Raw genomic sequence first — 21,705 nt, 5'->3', positions numbered from 1 at the left:
TAAATGGGATTCTCGACACATTAAGTATCACTTTGTATATCTATTTTTAGGGTTGTTACATTATCCCCCCGTTAGGAACATTCTTCTGCGAATGACACTACTCCTTACTAACAATCAGTAAGTCATCTATAGGACGTATGCATACATAGGTAATTCAATACTCCCCATTAGTGTATATTTGATTCACATATTAACAAGATGGTGTACATCCTTAAAACATCTTAGTAGCTTCACATTAGTAGACTAATGAACTCTTTCCTAAATTAGTCTCCATCGAAGCATTCAATATAAGTAAACATATAAGTCATACAAATAAACAACCAACATGATTACTCAAACATATTAACATCATACTAGTGCATAAACACCATACACAGTCAAATACTTGAAGGACTAATTAAGGCTAATCACCCGAGACTTCACCAGAATTGCCTTCCCCTGCACCCCTAGACTTGACTGCGAAGAATCGTTTCCTCCTTTGAGCATCTTCACTTGGACCATTAGGTTGAGCTCTTTCTTTCCCTTGTTCTTGACTTATCCTATTTGGACAATGCTTCACCATGTGACTATGTTTGCCACAACTGTAACAAGCGTTAGTGCCCATCATACACTGTCCACCATGTTGTATGTCACACTTCATACAAAGTGGACTCTCCTGAGTTGTAATGTTTTACGAACGTTAGAGAGTAATCTCGGAGTGGCACTAAGCCCAGCTTAAGGCTGATGAATTCTTCAACCTTAGCCTACTTCATTTATCGGGGAAATAACAACTATATAAAAACCATTTTAAAAATATCAAAAGTAATAGGACCTCCTTCTAAGGCCTTGCTATCCTGCCACACTTTTTACCAGGATTGAGCTACATTCCTTAGCTGGTAGGATGCAAACTCAGACTTCTCCACATCAATCAAACCCAATAACATGAGCTTGTAAAGTGATAGCTTGGGCCATCTGTACCAGCGTTGAGATTATTTCTCCATTTGTCAACCCATCAAGGTTAATAGGCATAGCCTGGGAAGGAACGTGAATTACTCCAGAAATTGTTCCTTCAATCTCTTTGCCTGCTTTTATCCTTGTATACATCTTTTTGAATCATCAAGAATTGATGTTTTATACTCTCTTAGCACCAACAAATCCTCCATTAGAGAAGGCACGATAAGACTAGAAGAAGGGAAATTCTCTTACGCAACATGCAGTCTCTAATTGAGGATGGTGGTGCACTTCCCTACCATGACTTAGAAACTACTCAGTGTGGTTGATGTGAACTTATTATCCTCAGAATTTAACCTAGCTCTCTGATACAAACTTTGTCACGACCGAAATCTACAACCCAGACGAGACCAGAGTCATTGACCTCTCATAGGTTGCAAACAAGCCTACATACGTCATTCTTACTTCATCTAAGTTAATTTTAGCGGAAAGTTTGAAACTATTTGGTTCTTAACATACATACTAATAATTCTATTATATTCATAATTGTTCACCATAAACCACCTAACATTAAGATCATCAAATGAAAGAAATAGTTTAATACAAAACTGAATTTATACTTGCCAAAATGGCACAAATACAATGTCTGAACAAAAGCAGAAAGAAACGCTACTGGAACATACTCCACTAGTTCAATCCTATAACTAAGAGAGAATATAAAGGGCAAGAATCCTCGAAAACATGAGGGCCTACCAAGCTTGGATGAATGCTCCACATAACGATAGTTTAAGAGTCAACCTGTAGCTCTAGCGTCTACCTATGCCTGCACCTAAAATTGTAGTTTGTATAGGATTAGTACACACTTTTACTAAGTATAGGTATATGCATGTACAAACCAAGGACATGCATGATTAAGAGAAACTTTTTCCTAACAACATGATTATGGAAAGTGAAGTCAATGGACTTGCTAAATTGGGATTAGGAAAGTTAGTGAGCTTTCCAAATTTGGATTAGGAAAGTTAGTGAACTTTCCTAATTTGCATTAGCAAAGCCATGCCATGAGAGTAACATGCATCATCATACTTATAATGTTGCACACATCAAATAAAATTTTGTACATAGCACATAACATATTCCATATAGCGCATAACATTTTTCATATCATTCATTTATATGCCATGAGACCTTGTAATCATGGACTTGACATTAAGACTTCCTAAAATGAGAGCTGAACATATGGGACCTCAACTAGGGAGTGTGATTTAGCAAACACAGAGTTTTCTTCTTTCATTCATACGTACTTCATTTCATTTCATTCATGGGCTAGTGTAAACACAAGCTATACATAGGATGCAGTTTAAGACATTCATCGGGTTCATTGTGCAATGTTAATGAATGACCTAATATAATTACTTGAATCTAACTCACCTTTTGATAATCCTATACAACCTATGGTATCATTTGTTTGATTATGTGCATCATTTGACACTAGCTCCATTCATATATTGGGAACTTTAACTTTAACCAACATAGATCATATGAGCATCATGAAATCCAGTGTCATGAAGCCCCACACTAAAAGATGTGGAATCACCGGCCAAAGTGACCCAAAATATGCTAGCATATATGGGGATTTATCCCTACCAAATCCTTATATTGGCAGTATAGGTTCGAAGACTAGGAGATAGTTTGAGACCCTTACCGGAAATTCCGGACAATTTTATCTCATGAGAGTTCAGTGAACCTCCGCCCTTCAAAAAAGAAGGCATTTCATGGATCATTTGGTTCATCTTTAAATGTAATATTTTTATGATTAGATTCAGCCAAAAATTACCATTTCATCCAGAAATATTACACCACTTTTACACCTCAAGATTTAAATAATCATTTGCACATAAAATTCAACCATAAAAACATATCATTTTTCACATACTGTCGGTTGACATATGTTTAACAAGCTTAGAATTCCAAACACATAATCAAGAACACATTATCACGAAAATCAAACTTCATACCTAAACTACCAGCAAACATATTAACAACATGATCTGTAAAATATTTCACATTGAGATCAAAGGGATACTAGGGAGAAGGAGTTCGACAAGAACGGGAACAACCCTAGTTTTCGAGTAGATTCATTTAAGTCTTAACGGTCTCTTGGGAGAGGGAACAAGATTAAGATAACCCATGCCTGATTTCACGTCTTTCAACACTTGAACTTGTTTCCCAAAAACAGCCAAAAATTCACGTCCACCAACAAATCTCACACCTCATCCGACTAGAAATTTCGTTTACTTTTCGTTTCATAGATTAACTAATTCGTTTGTATTTTTTTAAGTTCTTCAAGTGTGAAGAACTTTTGTTTTGTTTCCTAATTTGTTATGTTGGAGAAAAAAGTGAAGTTGAGAGAGAATCAGACATGAGATAATAGATAGATAGGTGTGTGAGAGAGAGATATATGAGGTAGTGTTCTCTTAGAACTAGGACTTTAGGCAAGACTTAGTGCAATAAAATATCTTAATTAAAAAAATTTATTTTCATTTTTCTTAATTCAACTTTAAATATTAATTAGCTAAATTAATTTACTAATTTAAATAAGACAAATGAAATCATTGCTCCCACCTATGTTCAAACCCGGATGGAGCAAGATTTTGCTCAAAGGGCAATTTCGGCCCACTCTACTAAAAATACCCCTCAACCTTATTAATTAAATAATCAATTATATAGTTAGGGTAATTACGATATTACACTTAGCTTATAAAAAGACCATTTTACCCCTAGACCCTCCAAATATTAGATTTCCTCTTTTAAGGTTTGGTAAAGACTTCTTTAAATAAATCTTCGTATTTGAGATCCCTACATGGTTGGAAAAAACCTTTCCTAGATCAACTAACTCCCAAAGTTAGTTGGCTTGGATGTAGTAAGGATTCCGAAGTCTTGTTATACGCGCATCAATCCATGTGAACCCTGATTCAATCATAGGAATTCTTGACACATTAAGTATCACTTAGTTTATCCATTTTCAGGGTTGTTACAAAAAGAAAAAGAACTCAATTATATTGAACCTCATGCTCTGATATAAAGTTTGTCACATCCGGGTTTACCCCTAGACGTAACCGGCATCATCGTCCTTTTAAAGGAGTAAGACTAGCCTCTTAGTTTTATATCATTACATTCATAGGTTGAAAAATGTGGAAAAATTTAAAACTATCAGTATCACTACTTGGAGGTTTACGTTGATCTCTACATACACATAATATATTTTCATATTGAGTATTTATAGAACCTTCATATAGGAAGGTTACATAGCCTGATACTTTTATTTCACACACACACACACACAGACACATATTATATATATATATATATATAAATATATAAGTAGTCTCCACGATTTACTCATCTCATACCATCTAAATGGATATCACAATATGGGCATAAAAATTACATCAATTCAACAAAACCATGTATAGGTCATACGAAAGTATGCTATTCACATAACAAGTAAAGAAATGATAGAGTCAATAAGCTCAAAACAAAATCAAAAACTAGAAGATGACATTGCTCTCGAGAGTTTAGGACCTACCCTACTTGAATGAAAGGAAGAATCCAAGCCTTAGATAATGTCGCCACCCAAACTGCTAAACGATCGGAACCTAAAATGTTTGAAAAACAGGTCAGAAAAATGGACTTTTTATCGAAACATGCAAAATTACCACTTTAGGGGCCTAATGCAAAGTCAAGTAAGTCATATCCAACGAGTAAAACATGCTTACTATCTCAACAAGTAATACTTATTCCAACATACTTGGAACAATGATTTACTACAACCCAAACATCAAGGAATAATATCACAAGAATGAAAAAGAGTAAGACATATCATAATAAGCAAAACAACACCTCACAAGTCTTTATAAAGTCAACAAGTGCAATGACCAAGCAAAGCCCAAAGCCTTACTCATATAGTATCCTCAACAAGAAAACATGACCAATGTCCAACTTTACAAATCATGACATTTATGCTTGAATTTCATCATATATTCTAATTATAATCAAAAACATATTCATAGATGAACTAACCAACATATAGTATCAACAATGTTCCATGGTCATCGTATATACATGATATACTATCATAACATAAGCATATAAGAACGTTCTCCTAAGACTCCCCTCGAGGATAATTAGTGCAATGTTTAGGTAGAGTTCGATACCCCATCCTAGACTAAGCTAGACGCCTTAGGTATCCAAGTTATGGTTCAAATCCTTTAATTCATTTTACCTTTTGGGAACATCTTTCGCTAACCGACATAGATCACTGAGCTAGTGTGCAATCCGGTGTCATAAATCCCTACACCAAAAGAAGGCGGACTACTTGCTAAGGTAGTTCAATACATAAAACATAGCAACTACGTGGATTAACTAGCTAGTATTCCTATGGGGGCAAAATAGTTCAATATCTAGGAGATTTAGTTGGGACCCTCTTTATGCGCCATAGATTATTGTCTCCAATCTCAAGAGTAATGTAGTGTTCCTACCTTCCCTATGCGGGAAGGGGTACTCCTCTATCTAGTTCAATCAGTGGTAAGATAGAGTCCTTTTTTAAAAAAAATTGTCTGTAAGGCTTTAATTATCAATCATAACTTAATTTAGTACATAGGGTCTACCCCTTGTATAATCATTATCATAAATAATAATTGTATGAGTATATGTCCTTTCATCACAATTCATATGAGTGAGGTTAACACTTTAGCATTTCATAACATATTAAGGCGCCTTGATAGTTTTAACCATCCTTATAGATTATAGACGTTAATTAACCTCAAAATATAGTCAAGACATTTCAATTAAACATCATACCTCCCTATAATCCTAGTGCAAGACATTCTCCAAATTTAATATCATGACTTAACAACAATTAATTACAATTGGAAGTAAAGATAGAGATTGTAAGACTTACAAAGTCTTCCTCATAGTCTATCGTCAAGGTCTTACCATAATCCAATTTCTCAACCCAATTTGGGGAGTAACATATCACACAATGATAACCAATAGAATAACACGGCCAATTGCATCTTTATAACACAATTCATCTTTAGATCACAACTTGAGACAAGGTCCATAGGCTAATTTCACATTATAATTTATCATCCTAAATCACATCTCATGAACTAGAATGATATGCCTATAATTCATCTTAATTTAATAATAATAGCAGCATTGGATATTAATCAAATCAACAACAAACTTAATTGAATAATCACAATACAATATAGGTCAAGATCACTACCTAAGGTTAGGGATAGAGGATTGTACTCTTCAATTTAGACCAAACCATCAAAAATTACCATAAACCAGTTAAATGACATGTTAATATACTCAATATGACATTAAGAATTCATTAACAACTAAATCCATAACTTCAATTCCGTAATCAAATGAACCCATAAGAAAACTCATCTTTTTAAAATCTATTCTTAAGGAACCCTTAGAGGAAAGGATCTCAAAGGTTAATAAACTCATTCCTTAATGTTTCTAAACAATTTGACAAAGAATCCACCCTTTTTTCAGCCCCGAAACCCTAGTTCTTGCTAGCCATCAATGGTTAGTTCATGTAGAGAGAGAAATAAGAGAGAAGGAAGAGTGTATATTTTGAGATTTGTCTTTAGGTTAATGAGGGTTGAGGGTATTTATAGTTTGAATAAATTAACATAATTAGTATTTATTTAATCCCCAATTACCCCTAAACAACTTAATTAATTAAATGAATTTAATTTAAAACATACAGTAATTTGCAGACCCTATCGGTGAGACCTCGATCGATGGACCATTGGTCCATCGACGGTCTGTGCTTGACATCCATAAGATCGGTTAGAGACTAGTGCAGGTGAGCCTTTTCTCCAATTTTATAAGTGTGGAATGATGGTGTCATCGATGCCCCATCGATCCACACACGGATCGTAGTCTTCACCCCGCACTTCATCGTTGTTTCCAGAAAATGTGCAGGTGAAGTGACCTTTTCCACCATCCTAAGTCTAGGACAACGATGGAATTGACGCCCCGTCGATCCAAAAATGGGTCATTTTCTGTCTTTTAGATGCACACTGCCAGGCAGTGTTGCATCAATCTACAGGGGTCCTCCTCAAGGGACCTTTATTGGTCCTTGGGGTGTCGTACCTAGAATTTTCAACCACGTAACAGCTCAAACACTAATTAGTTGCATTTCAATAAATTTTCATAACGTTAGTAAAAAAAGGCTAAGGCACACTAACATCTCTTTTGTACTAACTTCCCGGACGTTTTGAACATTTTGGTTATTAAATCTCCTAAATGACCTATATTCACTAAAACGTACGCTTAGAAACTGTGTTTAAACATTATGACACCTTTGTTAGGATTTACAATGAGTTTTGGATTTTCAAGGTTTTACATTCCAAAGGGCAATAAGTATGAATAAGTATGAGAACATGGAAAGATATTTTAATAGTAATCCATGTTTGGTTATGTTTCTTTAGTTGCATATTAGTATGAAGTTGGTGTTCCTTGTATGTTTTGTGCATTGACTATTGTATGATAGAATGTGGAATGTTGTGAGCTGCTCTATAATTCATTGAGTCCTTGATAATTTTTAAATGCCTAAGTGTCATTCGAGGAAGAATGTTCCCGAGTGGGGTATATTGTAACGACCTCAAAATAAACAAAGGTGTCTAGAGCCCCACATCTGCCTAAAAATATTATTAACCTGTAATTAAGTGTTTTGAAGTATGTATGATTTATTTGAAGTGTTTTTGAGGTCAAACGTCCAAAAACGTTCAAGACCTTTGAAAGATAGTCTTTAGACGTACTACTGTGTTCTTGGTTTTTTATGTGTAGTTTGAGGTCTAACTTGATAGGTAATAATCCTAACTCATATATTTACATATTTAGGTTTAAAATGTCAAGAAACGAATCCCTAAGGACCACCTAAAAGGTCCTTGAGGAGGATCTAAAAGCTGGCAATGGACGGCCTGGGGAGTGTCCAAACAATGCCCCGTCACTTGACAAACAATATGTTGATTCAGGGTATTACTGAAAACATAGAAGTGTGAGATAAACTATTCCAGATGTAGTCTCTGGCGCAAACGATGGTGGTGAAGGATGAGCTATCGTCCCTCCAACGGTCCGCTGACTACCCTCGTTGATTAGACCTGCAAATTCTACCTGCACGTTGCCTAGTGAAGGGGAAATTCACCCCACGTCCTAATTAAAATATATACACTTAGCTAGATGTATTTAGGTGTTTTAATTTTATATATAATACTCAACTCTAATTTAGAACTCCTTCCTAGATTCTAATCTTTCCCTCTCAAACAAAACTCTCCTGAAAACCACAAAACTCCCATTGATGACAAAGCTCAAGAGCAAGCTATGGAAGTGGATTCTTTAAGCTTTCCTATCAGGTTTTCGTGGGCTTTCTTACGTAAAAGGTATGTTAATACTTAATCTTTATATAACCATTCAAATAAAGAGTCCTTTCAAAGACTTCACAAACATGATTCGAATTAAAAAATCTCATCTTCCAATTTAGCCATGGGTTCATTGTTAAAGTAATTTCAAAAGCATTCTAATGATGGTTATATGATTAATCTATGGTTTGAACGTGATTTTCAATCCGATTCCATATAGAACCCATGATATATTTATCCTCTCAAATTATGATTTGTTATGGGTTATGTGATCTTTAGAAAATGATGATTAGACTATGTTTAGATTATGATGTAATTGATAATTCTACATTCCTTTATGTCAATTTATTATGAAATTTTGGGAATTTATCAAGATGATCATTAGCTTGGAGATTTGATAAGTTGACCTGTTGTCTCTTATTATCTTAGAATGTATATTGAATTGTGAAGGTTGGTATGGTCCAATTATGGTGGCGGTAATTACATTCTTCTATATGTTTATCTGCTATGGTCATGGCCTTAAAGGTATTAGATTCAAGATGAAGTTATATAATGATTTCCATTTTTAAGAAGTTGAAGGCTGTAACTTTGATTCTAGTATCATGTCTAAATGAATTGTTATTGTGTGAAGTTATATATATAGTATTCCAAACTAATTGAATGATTTAGGTGTGTGGATGATGTTGTGTATACGTGATGATCATTTTAGGGTAAGGTGTGGTATGTTTGTCTAATGATGATGAGTACACTTGTAGAATGACCCCTACCTATATAAACCCTATATGAATGTGTGATCAAAGTGTCCTAGAAAACTTCTATTTTAATGTTGGATATGTTTTTGCTTCCTATAATGTAATGTGCGTATATTCTTTAGTATTTAATACTCTATATGAGTATAACATGAGACTTGAAGAATGTTGTACATATTTTGTGGTCATTAGAGGGTATCTTCATTATGTCATCATGTTGACTAGTGTACACACACACTTTATGCATTACTATGAATAGGATAGATTCATGATGACTTAGGAAAGCATAGTTCTCCTATGCATCATAACCTACTTCTATTCATTTAAGTATATGATTAATGAAATTATGAACATGTGTTCCTAGAGATGTTTATGTGATAGGACATTCTAACATGAAGTAAGGTCTATGATGAAAGGACATTCTCATCTTAAAATCCCTTGAGCTATATGATATATGAGATATCAAGCTCCTAAAGCCTTCTTTATTAACTAATGTACTAAAGGCTTAAGTGTGTGTGTGTGTGTATATATAAGAGTGGGGGGTTCATGTTAGTAAGTCCGGCTTCCCACAAGAGAACCTTCACGTTCAGTAATTCCGGGTGCCCAATATAGATTTTGTCTCATTAGATGGAAACCTAAGCTCTAACAAGTCAATGTTTCTAGTAAAAAACTCAACATTCCATAACTATGTGTCCTCGTAGGTTATATCTAGGGGATTCCACCTTTATAGCTATGCACGATTGGTTACACCTTAGGCAAGTCTTAACCCTTTCTTTTTGGTGTGGGAGGAGAACACTAGACTCCCATGTAGCTCGCATGGTATATGTCGCTTACGGCTATGTATCCCAATGTAATAAATAAGCAAAGATAAGGTTATGTAATATAATCACAACTCCATTATGGGATTACTTTGTATAGGTAGGACTATGGAACCTACCCATCATTGCACTAATAAACTCCATGAGAGGATAATATTAGTACTTTTAAGAATGTAAGACTTATGTTATGTATGTATGAATTTTTTAATGCATGTTAAGTGACTTTACTATGTCAATAGATGAATTATGATTATGTTTGTGAGGTGCACTAATGGATTCTAAATGAGTTTACTTAGTATGTGTTGGGGTATGAGACTCCATGTGTACATTGCACAAGTAAGCTTGTGAAGGGGTTATGAGGGTTGTTTAGTTATGGTTTGAAATAAATTACTCATGACTAGGGTTTTAATAAAGGAAAGATTCCTTATATGATGATACGAAGTATGTGGCCTTATGTAAAGTTATAAGTGAAGGTGATATGACTTATTGAGTAAGTTATGTTTATTCTAGGGTGAATTTTTAGGTTTGGTGGAACTAGTATTCCGGGATGCTACTTACACATTGTACTTGTGTGACTTGGGGGTTGTCTTAGGTGATCGTTCTTATGTGAAGTTTATGTTTATTATGTGCTTATGACCTTGTAATATATGTGGTTGTGTTTTTGAAGCATATCTATGAAAGACTATCTTTGGTGGCTTTAAGGTGATACATTGTACTTAACTACACTTAAGGGTTGATTAAAGACAAAAGTTAAGAAAAAAACTTGAAGTAATGTATTGTATGTAATAAATATTTCTGAAAATGTGTTAAGTGTCTTGAGGTTCTATTTTGAGTAGTGAACATTATACGATGTATGCGAACTATATTGTGGTTATATTCGCCAATATTCATGATGTGTACTAAAAAGACATGTTTAATTATTTCAAATGGAATGTCCTCTTGAAGTGCATGTTTTTTCATGGTTGCCATACTTCGTGCATTCTTGTACTAATATAATTTTTCTTTATCTTTTTACACAAATTATAGGTGTTGATGGATAGAGGATGTCTCCTAAGTGAAGGATTGGATAGATCTCCCAAGTTCACGATAAGGGATCCTTATGATTCAAGGAACTTCATAGGCAAGATATTGTCATCACCCTCAAAAAGTACGGACTTACCCACTTGGATGGTAGAGAATATCCAAATCTTCTTCAAGACGTCTTGAATGAGCCTTTAACAAGCGGAACCAAAAATGTTTGGGAAAAAGGAAGAATAATGGGGTTAGTGCTACACATGTACTATGTATGAGACCATATGCACATATAATAGAAAAACATGCGAAAAAGGGACATTTAGTCAAAACATGTCATTTACCCTTTTTCAATGTCTCATGCATAATCAATCAAGCCATACCAAAGCAACAATACATGCTTACTAACTCAAACAAGTAATATGCACATCAACATACTTGAACCCATAAGCTATTACAACCCTGTCATCAAGGAATAACATCATAAGTATGAACAAGAGTTAATTATATCATAATAAGCGAGACAACTACTTATGAAATCCTTATCAAATCAACAAGTGCAATGACCAAGTAAAGCCCAATAACCTTGGTCAACCAAGTCGACCTAACATGAATAAATGACCAATGTCCAAATTTAACAATATAATACAATTAAAGGTTCATATAGATAAGTAATGATCGTATAATATCATTTATATTGTAGCATCAACATCTTCTCATCATATATATCATCGTCATATACATACATAGTATCAACTTTCTGAAGATTCCGTCAAGGTCAACTGGTGCAAGACATAAGTAGAGCCCCATACCCACACCTAGGCTAAGTTAAACCTCTCCACTAATTTTAGTTAGTTTATACTTCATTGCTTTATTTTAATTTAGGTAACACTTGCCCTAACTCACATACATCACAAGAGCAAATTGTGGAATCAGGTGTTGTAAAACCTTACACCGATGGAAGGTTGTCTACCGGCCAAAGTAAAACAAAAAAAACATATCTTTCTAGGTGGATCCACTAGCTAGTCTTACTATGGGGGAAACATATTTCAAGAATTAAGAGATAGTGTATTAACTCTTGATACCAATTGGTAGTTGGGGAATCCTCTCATGGGAATCCATAAGATGAGTATTCGTCTTTAGAATGTCAACATCTCATATAGAACAATAGGGAGAATCTTCCTCTTTGGGAATTCATCACCACCCATTGTCATGTTCACTCGGTGCTAAGTTGTCCCTAATTGAAATGTCTTTAAGAATTAAATTATCAATCCTAGATTAGTTTAGGTCAGAGGGTGTATCCCTTATATAATCATCATCATCAATAGCTCAATAAGAAGTGCATCAGTATAGTCTTTTCTGCACAATTCATATAAGTGAGGTTAACACATTAGCATTTCATAACATATCAAGGCACATTGATAGCCCTCTCCATTCTTATATCACATACACCTTGATCAAGATCACAACATAGTCATGAAATTTCAATTAAACATCATACCACCCTATAATCCTAATATAAGGCATACTCTAATATAACATTATGAGGTAATGACAATTAATCACAATTGAAAGTAAAGATAGAGATTCCAAGGCTTACCAAATCTCCTTTATGGTTCATCATTTAGGCTTTACCAACGTTAACTCAAGCCAATTTATATGTTCAACATCATAATTCAATAATAAACATGATAATTATAGTAGAAGAGTCACTACACCATAATTCAATATCAAATCAATTCTTTAAACAACATTACTTAGGCCAATTTCCAAATCCTAGATCAGTTCTCAAGATTAGCATGAAACACAACAATTCATTCTAATTTGTTAGTGATTTGTGTAACAACATCATCTAATAGTGGTTTTATCCAAAATCAAGACAATTGAATCAATCACAACCTAATTTATGTAAGATTAACCTAGGATTAAGTGTTAAGGATCATATTCTTCAAATTGAACCAAACTATCACAATTGATCATAATCAATTACCATCTATCCATTATACGTTAATTAAAACATAAACAACTCAATTGAAAACATCAAATTCGTATTGGATGAAACCCATATGAAAACTCAACTTTTGAAATCCATTTTGAATGAACCTTTTGAGGTTACAGTCTCAAAGGTGAATTAGATCTCAGACCTTAATGTTTGATAAAGATTTGATGGTTAAATCATCCCTTTCCATCCCCCAAAACCTCCCCATATTTTGTCTTAAATGGTGGCTTCCAATTAGAGATAGAAAGAAGAGAGAAGCAAGAGAGTTTATTTCGGTGAATTGTGTTTAGGTTAATGAAGGTTGGAGTCTTTATAGGGGAAGTTAATCAACTTAGTTAAACTCACTTAAACCCTTAATTAACCTCCTAAGGCCTTAAATAATAAAAAGAACAAACATTAAAAACATGCAGGAAACTTAACCCTCAAAGACGGAACCCCGCCGACGGGCCGTTTGTGAGTCGGCGACTGCCTTCCTCTCCGTCCTGCACAAACGTTGATCTAGTAAAAGAATTGTGCATAAGAGGGCTTGATCAATATGTCTAAGAGTGGGACAATGGTGGGAATAGATTCCCCATTGATCCACACATGAGCCGTTGATAGTTTCTTTTGGGTGCACACTGCCTAGGCAGTGTTGCCTCCTACGGGCTAGGGTCCTCCTAAATGGCACTTGGTTGGTCCGTGGTGAGTCGTACCCAGATGTTTCAACCATGAATCATATTTATCACATTTTATTTACCCTTCAACCTAATTTCATGGATTTTTGACTCCTGAAAACCTATCCAAATAGGCTAAGGTATGCTAGTACCCCTTAGAACTAGTTTTCGAACGTCATGGACGTTTTGGTTCTTAAACTTCTTAAATGACCTGTATCCATTAGAATAGGTCTTAAAATAGTTCTTAGACCCCATGATACCTTTGTTAGTAACTAAGCATCGTCTTGGATTTTCAAGGTGTTATATTACCGCCCCTCACTTAGGAATATTTGTCCCCGTATGATACTAAAAATCTTTTGAAGGAAGGAATAAACTCAAGACTAGAAGCCCCACAAATCAACAAGATCAAATAAACATAAATTATATCATTTAAACATGGAATGTTTCAAAACTCAAATTATCACACATAAGGCTCAAAACACTTCATCTTGAGGTATTTCCTTCTCACAACACATATGAGCTCAACATACATTACATGAGTCAATTAACATAATGTTCAACTTATCAATAGTTCACATAACTTTTCACTAAGACTCACCATGTCAAAATGTTCAAATGAACTCAAATAAACTAAAAAGGCAAAAATTCATGTTTTAGGCACCAATTCACTGCAATGTAACTGTAATGCAATCTTCAAAATGCACATTTTTGCTAGACATCACAAAAAATCATGAAATTTCAATTTCTAGTCATATTTATATTATTAAAAAGAATGACTAGCCTTAATTATAAAAAATATGAGGATTTCGGGACTTCATTTTGGCCTCGGCCTCCCATGTTGGACCCTCAACTAGGTTGTTCTTCCATAATACTTTTACGGAAACCACCTCTTTATTCCTTAACTCCTTGACTTGTGCATCAAGAATTTTAACCGGAACTTCCTCATAAGAGAGGTCATCCTTGAGACCAAGACCCTCATAAGGAAGAATGAACTCGGAATCAACAATACACTTCTTCAACATAGAAACAGGATTAACCGGATGAACCGAAGCCAATTCACTAGGAAGTTTCAATTCATTAGCAAACATAGAAACCCGTAGCAAGATTTCATAGGGGCCCACTTAACGACGACTCAAATTCCCATTTTTAACAAATCTAACCACCCCTTTCATTGGTGAATTTTCAAATAAACCTTATCACCTCCTTCAAACATTAAATCCCTTCTCTTATGATGGGCATAATACTTTTGACAATTATAGGCCGTTTGCAACCAGTTACTTATTATATGAACATTTATCAAAGTCTTATAAAAAAAATTGGGATCAAGAAGAAAAATCTCTCCCATATCAAACCATCGTATAGGTGACCTACACCTCCTATCATACAAGGATTCATAAAGAGCCATGGAAATGGATGAACGAAAACTATTATTATAGGAAAAGTCCACCAAAGGCAAAGGTTTATCCCATTTCCCTTCAAAATCAATAATGCAAGCCCTAAGAATATCCTCAAGGGTTTGAATAGTGTGTTCCGACTTGACCATCTGTTTGGGGATGAAAAGAAGTACTCAACTTCACCTTAGTACCCAAGACTTTTTTGAATGAACTCTAAAACCTAGATTTTAATTGTGCACCCAGATCCAATATGATGGATAACCTAATACCATGGTGACACACAATCTCATATATCAAGATCCTAACATAATATTCCGCCGAATAAGTGGACTTGACGGAAAAAAAGCGAGCAGACTTTGTCAACCTATAAACAACAACCTATATGGAATCATATGACTTTTGAGTCCGAGGTAAACCGACATTAAGTCCATTTTTATGTCTTCCCACTCCCAAGTAGGAATTTTGATCTCTTGTAGCAAGCCACCAGACTTTTGATGCTCAGATTTTACTTGTTCGCATTTTGGACACTAGAAACAACTCTCCTATGTCCTTATTATTTCCTTCCTACCAATACATTTCTCTAAGGTCATGGTATATTTTTGTCGAACCTGGATGAGTTGCGTAGCGGGATCCATGGGCTTGGTCTACGATCCAGTCCCTCAACACATCTACATTGGGAAAACACAACGTCCCTTCATACCTATTACATTATCGCCCCCAAGGAGAATGCCTCATTTAAATTGGTGAGAACGATTCTTTCAATTCCATTAATGGTTCATCAAGGTGTTGTTTGGACTTTACTTCTACCACTAATGATGACTCGATCTTGGGATGGACAATGACTCCATCATTTGAAGAATCTTCTAATCTTACCCCCAACCTAGCAAACCTATGTATATCCCTCACTAGGTATTTCTTGGATTCATCAATGTGGGATACAATATGCATAGTCATACTACATAGGTAATACGCAACCACATTAGCCTTGTTAGGGGTGATAGATGACACTCATGTCATAATCTTTCAATAATTCCAACCACCCTTCTTACCAGAGATTCAATTCCTTTTGGGTAAACACATATTGAAGACTCTTATGGTCCGTAAAGACGTCAACATGCACAAATTAAAAGTAATGCCTACAAAATTTTCAAAGAAAACAGCACGGACGCTAACTCAATTTCATGAGAGGGATAGTTTCTCTTATGTACCTTAATTTTCCTCGAGCATAGGCTATCATTTTTCCGTGTTGCATAAGCACACACCCTAAACTCACTCAGAATGCGTCAAAATAACAACAAAACACTTTGTACCCTCCAATAAAGTCAATAATGGAGCAAAAGTGAGCCTATGTTTCAACAATATTAATTTTTTCTCACATGCCTCCCACCACTAAAATTTAATTACTCTTTTGGGTAAATGTAGTCAAGGGTTATGCAATGGATGCAAAACTATCCACGAACCTTCGACAATAACCCAACAGACCCAAGAAACTCCTAATATAAGTTGGAGTCAAAGGTCTAGGCTAATTTTTCACCGCCTCCGTTTTCTTTGGATAATCCTCAACTACTTCACTAGAGTTTATATGACAAATAAATATAACCGACCTCTACCAAAACTCACACTTTCTATATTTTGCAAATAGTTAATGTTCTTTATGTGTTTGCAATTGTAATACCCCAAAAACAGTCAGGGTGTCTAGAGCCTAACATTTTTTTTAATGTTCTAAGGTCCTAAAATGAGCTTTAAAATGGTTTATAGACAGTGTGTACAGTTTGAAGTGATTTGGAAGTCGAAAATCAAGGAACGACCAAAATGTTCGATGACTACTCACTTATGTGTCTTATGTGTCAATGCGTGTTTATTTATTGTATTTCATGAGATTATGAAGTCTTAAAATTATTTACATTTATTTTTAAATGAATTATATAGAGTTTCATCATGTTTGGAGGTCAAACGACCAAGATTGTCCAAGGCGTTAGAAAGATAGCCCTTAAGACGCTAAATTTTTGTTTTAATGGGGCATAGCATATTTGGATGAGTTACATGTATTCTTTTTTGATTTTAAATTATGTGGGAGGTCCAAAATTTTTTAAGGGTTGTATTTACATTGGAAACGTATGGGTACCACTTTTAAAATGCCTTGTAAAAGGCCTCACAGGAAGGACTGAAGGCTGGTCGAGACACTGCCTTGGCAGTGTCAATCGACGCACCAAACGACGGCGAGTTGTTCAACCAACGGCCCATTGTTGAGGTATCTTCGATGTACACTTATCTTGGCCAGGTCTCAACCCAAAATTTTACTAAGGACCAATCGATGAAATCCAAAGGACAGCCAGTCGATGGGTCCGTCGATGGTGGCTTGTAGCTATTGTCTAACAGATTGTTTTACTTAAGAGGTGAATGATAAATTTACCCAAGTCCTAAAATGATTATAATTGATTTAATGTACTTTTATTTGGGTTTATATAAGGTACGAAACACTTGAAGAACCCATTAAAAATCCTTTCCCACAAATTAAACCTTTCCCTAAAAAAATCCTCTCCCTAGAAACCACCATTGTTGGTGAAGATCAAGAACATCTTTGATCTTTGATTTCCATGTATTAATCATCAATTTTTATAGTTTTTAACTACAAAAATTTATGGTGATCCTTCATCTCTAAGTAAACTTCACTTGGAGAGTTAATCTCAATATTTTCAATGAAATTTTCATGATCAAACCTCTTCTTCTTCTTGAATCTAATCATGGGTTCTTTACAAAAAATGTTTTTAATGTCCAAATGATTATGAAATTATTTTAATGTATTTGTTTGAACGTGATTATACTCCAATTGCATGATGAACCCATGCTGCTTTCTTAAATCGATTTAGCCTTGCATGGGCTTTGTGATCATGGCTTGTTAATGGTTGAATTGTTATTTTGTGACGTTGAATTTCATACATATACTGTAATTTATGTTAATTGATTGTCAATTTATGATGAAGGATCCATGTATGAAGATTTGAGCGTTACTAGCCTATGTTTCTGTGTGTTACACTTAATTCAATTTTAGAACAATTGTGTAGTATTTCAATTGTGCATGAATTACGTTAGCTACTGACTTAATTTAAAATTATGGATTTATTTTGGGTATAAACCCTGTATAATAAAATTTAATAAAGGCATGAATGAATTTATCTAGGTTCTTTTAGTCTATGAAGTAAAAAAGATATGTATGTGATGTGATCTCGAATTTTGGTTAGATGAAGCATGATTTAATTTTATTAAAGATCTATTGAGATTATTTCTAGCATGTAATCATTGTTAATATATGATTGATTATCAATACTTTGAGGAATTGGTAAGATATCCTACGTTCTTTACTTATTATTCAATTGATAGTTAAAATCAACTTTTGTTATCATGATCTTCTAGGGATTTAAGCATGATATCTATAGGTGAAGTATATATTTAGCCACTTCCCTAGGTTTCTATGATTAATGAAATATGAAATATAATCCATGCAAGGGAAATTGGGTAATGGTCTATGTTCTTATAGGTTGTAGTATGTTAATGTATTGTACTAGTTGTAGTATAACCTTATTGTAGCTTATACTTGAATTCATGTATGATTAAATGTATGTTTAGATACTGACCTATATTTGAATTGTTAACGAACAATGGGTATTTATAAATGATGATCAAAGGGTGAGAAATTGGTAAGAATGACTCATCCCTCTACTTTTCAATATTAATGTCGTTGATGAAGCCTTGTATGGCATTGTGTGGTATGATCCACTTATAATGGTGGATTTTACTTCATTGTAATTATATATGTGTTGACCATGGCCTTGAAGGCAAATTGACGAATATATGAACATGTGCTTATGATAACACTATGAAAAGATTATGCTTACTTTCCTATTCTAGTTGCGATTAAGGTTGTGTAGCTATTGTATAAGCATGTGTGTATCCATGTTAGGGTAAAGTATTGGTGCTGAAATTGATGAGTTAGAATGTTTAATGATCCCTTACCTATGAAACCTTATGAGAATGCACGAATAGCACAACTTAGGAGTCTTAAGTGTAATATGAAGTTGACTTATCTCCTATTTTATTGTGTGTTGTGTGGTTTATGCTTGATAGAGTCTTATGGTCTGAGAGGGTGACTGGCTGATTTTTTTATTGATATCCATTATGTGATCATGTTGACCAACGTACCCACACATTCACTTACATGCATGTTACAAGTAGTATAGGTCTAGTGTCTAAATGAAAGGTAGTTACCATATTCACTAGTGTCTAGTGCTATGCATGTTAAGACGATGTTTATGAAAGTATTATATGTTTTTCCTTAGCTAAAATGACTTTATAGGTATATAAGTACGGGCAAGGCTGTTGAACTTTTATACCTTGATAGGATAGTTCATGTTTTGGTTTCTATATGTCTGAATATTAATGTATGAACATGTGTGACCTAAGGTGTTATGTGAAAGGTTTGGTCACATATATGTATACACACACACATGAATGATGATCTAATCAATGGAGGAGCCTTGAAAGGTATGCTTAAGTGTATCCTAAATTAGATAGTGCTAATACATATTCTATGTCCATGTGAAAGGATCTTCTCACATTATTTAGGTTGATGAACTTATATCCATGACCTATTAGCTAAGAATATGAGGGGATGACTCTCCTAAGCCTATATTTTATAAAGTAATTATAATGAAGGCTTTTTAATAAAGGGAACTTAGCTTAGCACCGAGTGAACTTGAATGTAAGTGTGTGTCCCTTCCCAATGTAGGAAAGTAGGTCACCATAAATCTCATGAGGTGAATAACCAAAATGCCTCAATAGGCATAAATAGGGTTTCCATAAGTGAATAACTACAATGCCTAATTTTTTCATAAAGAGGGTTTTCACATTTACCTCCATAAACAACATAACAATGTTTGCTACATAGGATCTATAAATGCGATATCAGTTAGTATTCTAGCATGTGTTAATGTTCTACCTTGTCTAGGTAAGAACACCTTCCATTGGTGTAAGGCTCTGCAACATCAATTTCCATATTTAGCACCCATGGTCTTAGTGTCGGTTAAGGCTATAGTTTCCCTAAAGTAAAATGTACAATGGAAGTAAATGAATAGGATCTTAACTAGGAGGACTTAAGGTATGTTACTTAGGATAGGTGGAAGTAATGAATCCATATAGACATTGCACAAGTAGCTCCTTCCGAAGTCTTAAAAAGGTTACCTAATATATATGTTTATGCTTAGCCTACTTATTGTTAAGAAGTGAATGGGTATGAATCTATGAGATGTGATCCTATCCTTATATGCACTATGTTGTTATAAATTACTATACGATGAAGGTCTTGTATTGATATTTATAAATTTGTCTTTATTTCCTTGTTGAGGTATGAATTGAATGTTAAGGTGTGTTGTCTCATGAACGGTTTACAGAGAATGTATGGGGCTATGGGGCGCCATATGTTCATTGCACCATTAGATAATGATTGGGATCATGAAAAAGGTCTTATAATGATATATATGAAAAGAGGTAAAAATATGTACCAATAAAAATAGCTTACTTCTAAGCCTATAAGTCTTTACTTAAATGTATCTACGATGTGTTATACTTATATGATGATATCTTTTATCTTATGAAGGTTATATGTATGTTTCCTTTTGGCCTTAAGGTGATGCATTGCACCAAGTATCACTAGGGGATTATTTGGGAGGTTAATGAATAAAGAAAAAGAATGCTCACTGTTAAAGAAAATTAGCTTACTGTAATGTGCTTTTAAAATGCAACAACTTCTATACGTGATCTTATGTGATGTTTGGCCTTTGAATATGTTTATATGAAGTATGTAAATGATATAAATTCTATGGCATAAAGGTTTTATGAAGATTTAATCAAAAAGGCATGAAGTATGATTTCGAGAAAATGTCCCTTTAAATGCATGTTTTTGAATGGTGGCCATACTTAGTGCATTCTTGTACTGGTCCTATTCTTCTCTACTTCTTATACAAAGTGTAGGTTATGGATTCTTGAACTATGTATTCAATAATGCGGATATTGAAAGATGATTCCCAAGCTCAATGAATGAAATCCTTAAGATCAAGGATCTCTTACTAATGACTTAATGTAAAGTTTATTAAAAGTGGAATATTTATATCTTATGTTTTAAGGGTCGTGCCCAAATGTACTCTAAGTTGTTGAGTCTTAGATGAGAAAGAGACTTAAGGTATAAATATGTATTATATTATATATATATGAAGTGAAGTTTCTAGAATATGATGTACTATGAAAAGTTTTAAACTTTTGACTAAATTTACTATATCAATATGATGAATGATAACTATGGGCTTGTATAAGACTTCCCAAAGATCAAGTACGCCATATATCACGACCTGAAATCACCCCCTAGAAGTTAGGGAGAACCATCGGTTCGTCGAAAGCTGTACTTGACCCTTTGGGGTATTGTACAAGCGCTGTAACTAGCATTGATTACAGAAGACATTAAAAATAGTGCGGAATTAAAACTTTTCACGAATAAATTATAAAAAAGGGAATCTTTAATTAATACTTAAGAAATCTTATCGTCACAAGCAAAACTTAAGGCACGACATATAATATATTAGGGACACGACGCTTTACATTGAAATCAAATACATATTAAGTCTTACTATTAAAACTAGGAAACAATAGACTATGT

Source organism: Solanum lycopersicum, chromosome 12, assembly GCF_036512215.1.
Source record: "Solanum lycopersicum chromosome 12, SLM_r2.1".
Classification (NCBI taxonomy): Eukaryota; Viridiplantae; Streptophyta; class Magnoliopsida; order Solanales; family Solanaceae; genus Solanum; species Solanum lycopersicum.
Note: the sequence above shows the minus strand (reverse complement) of the source record.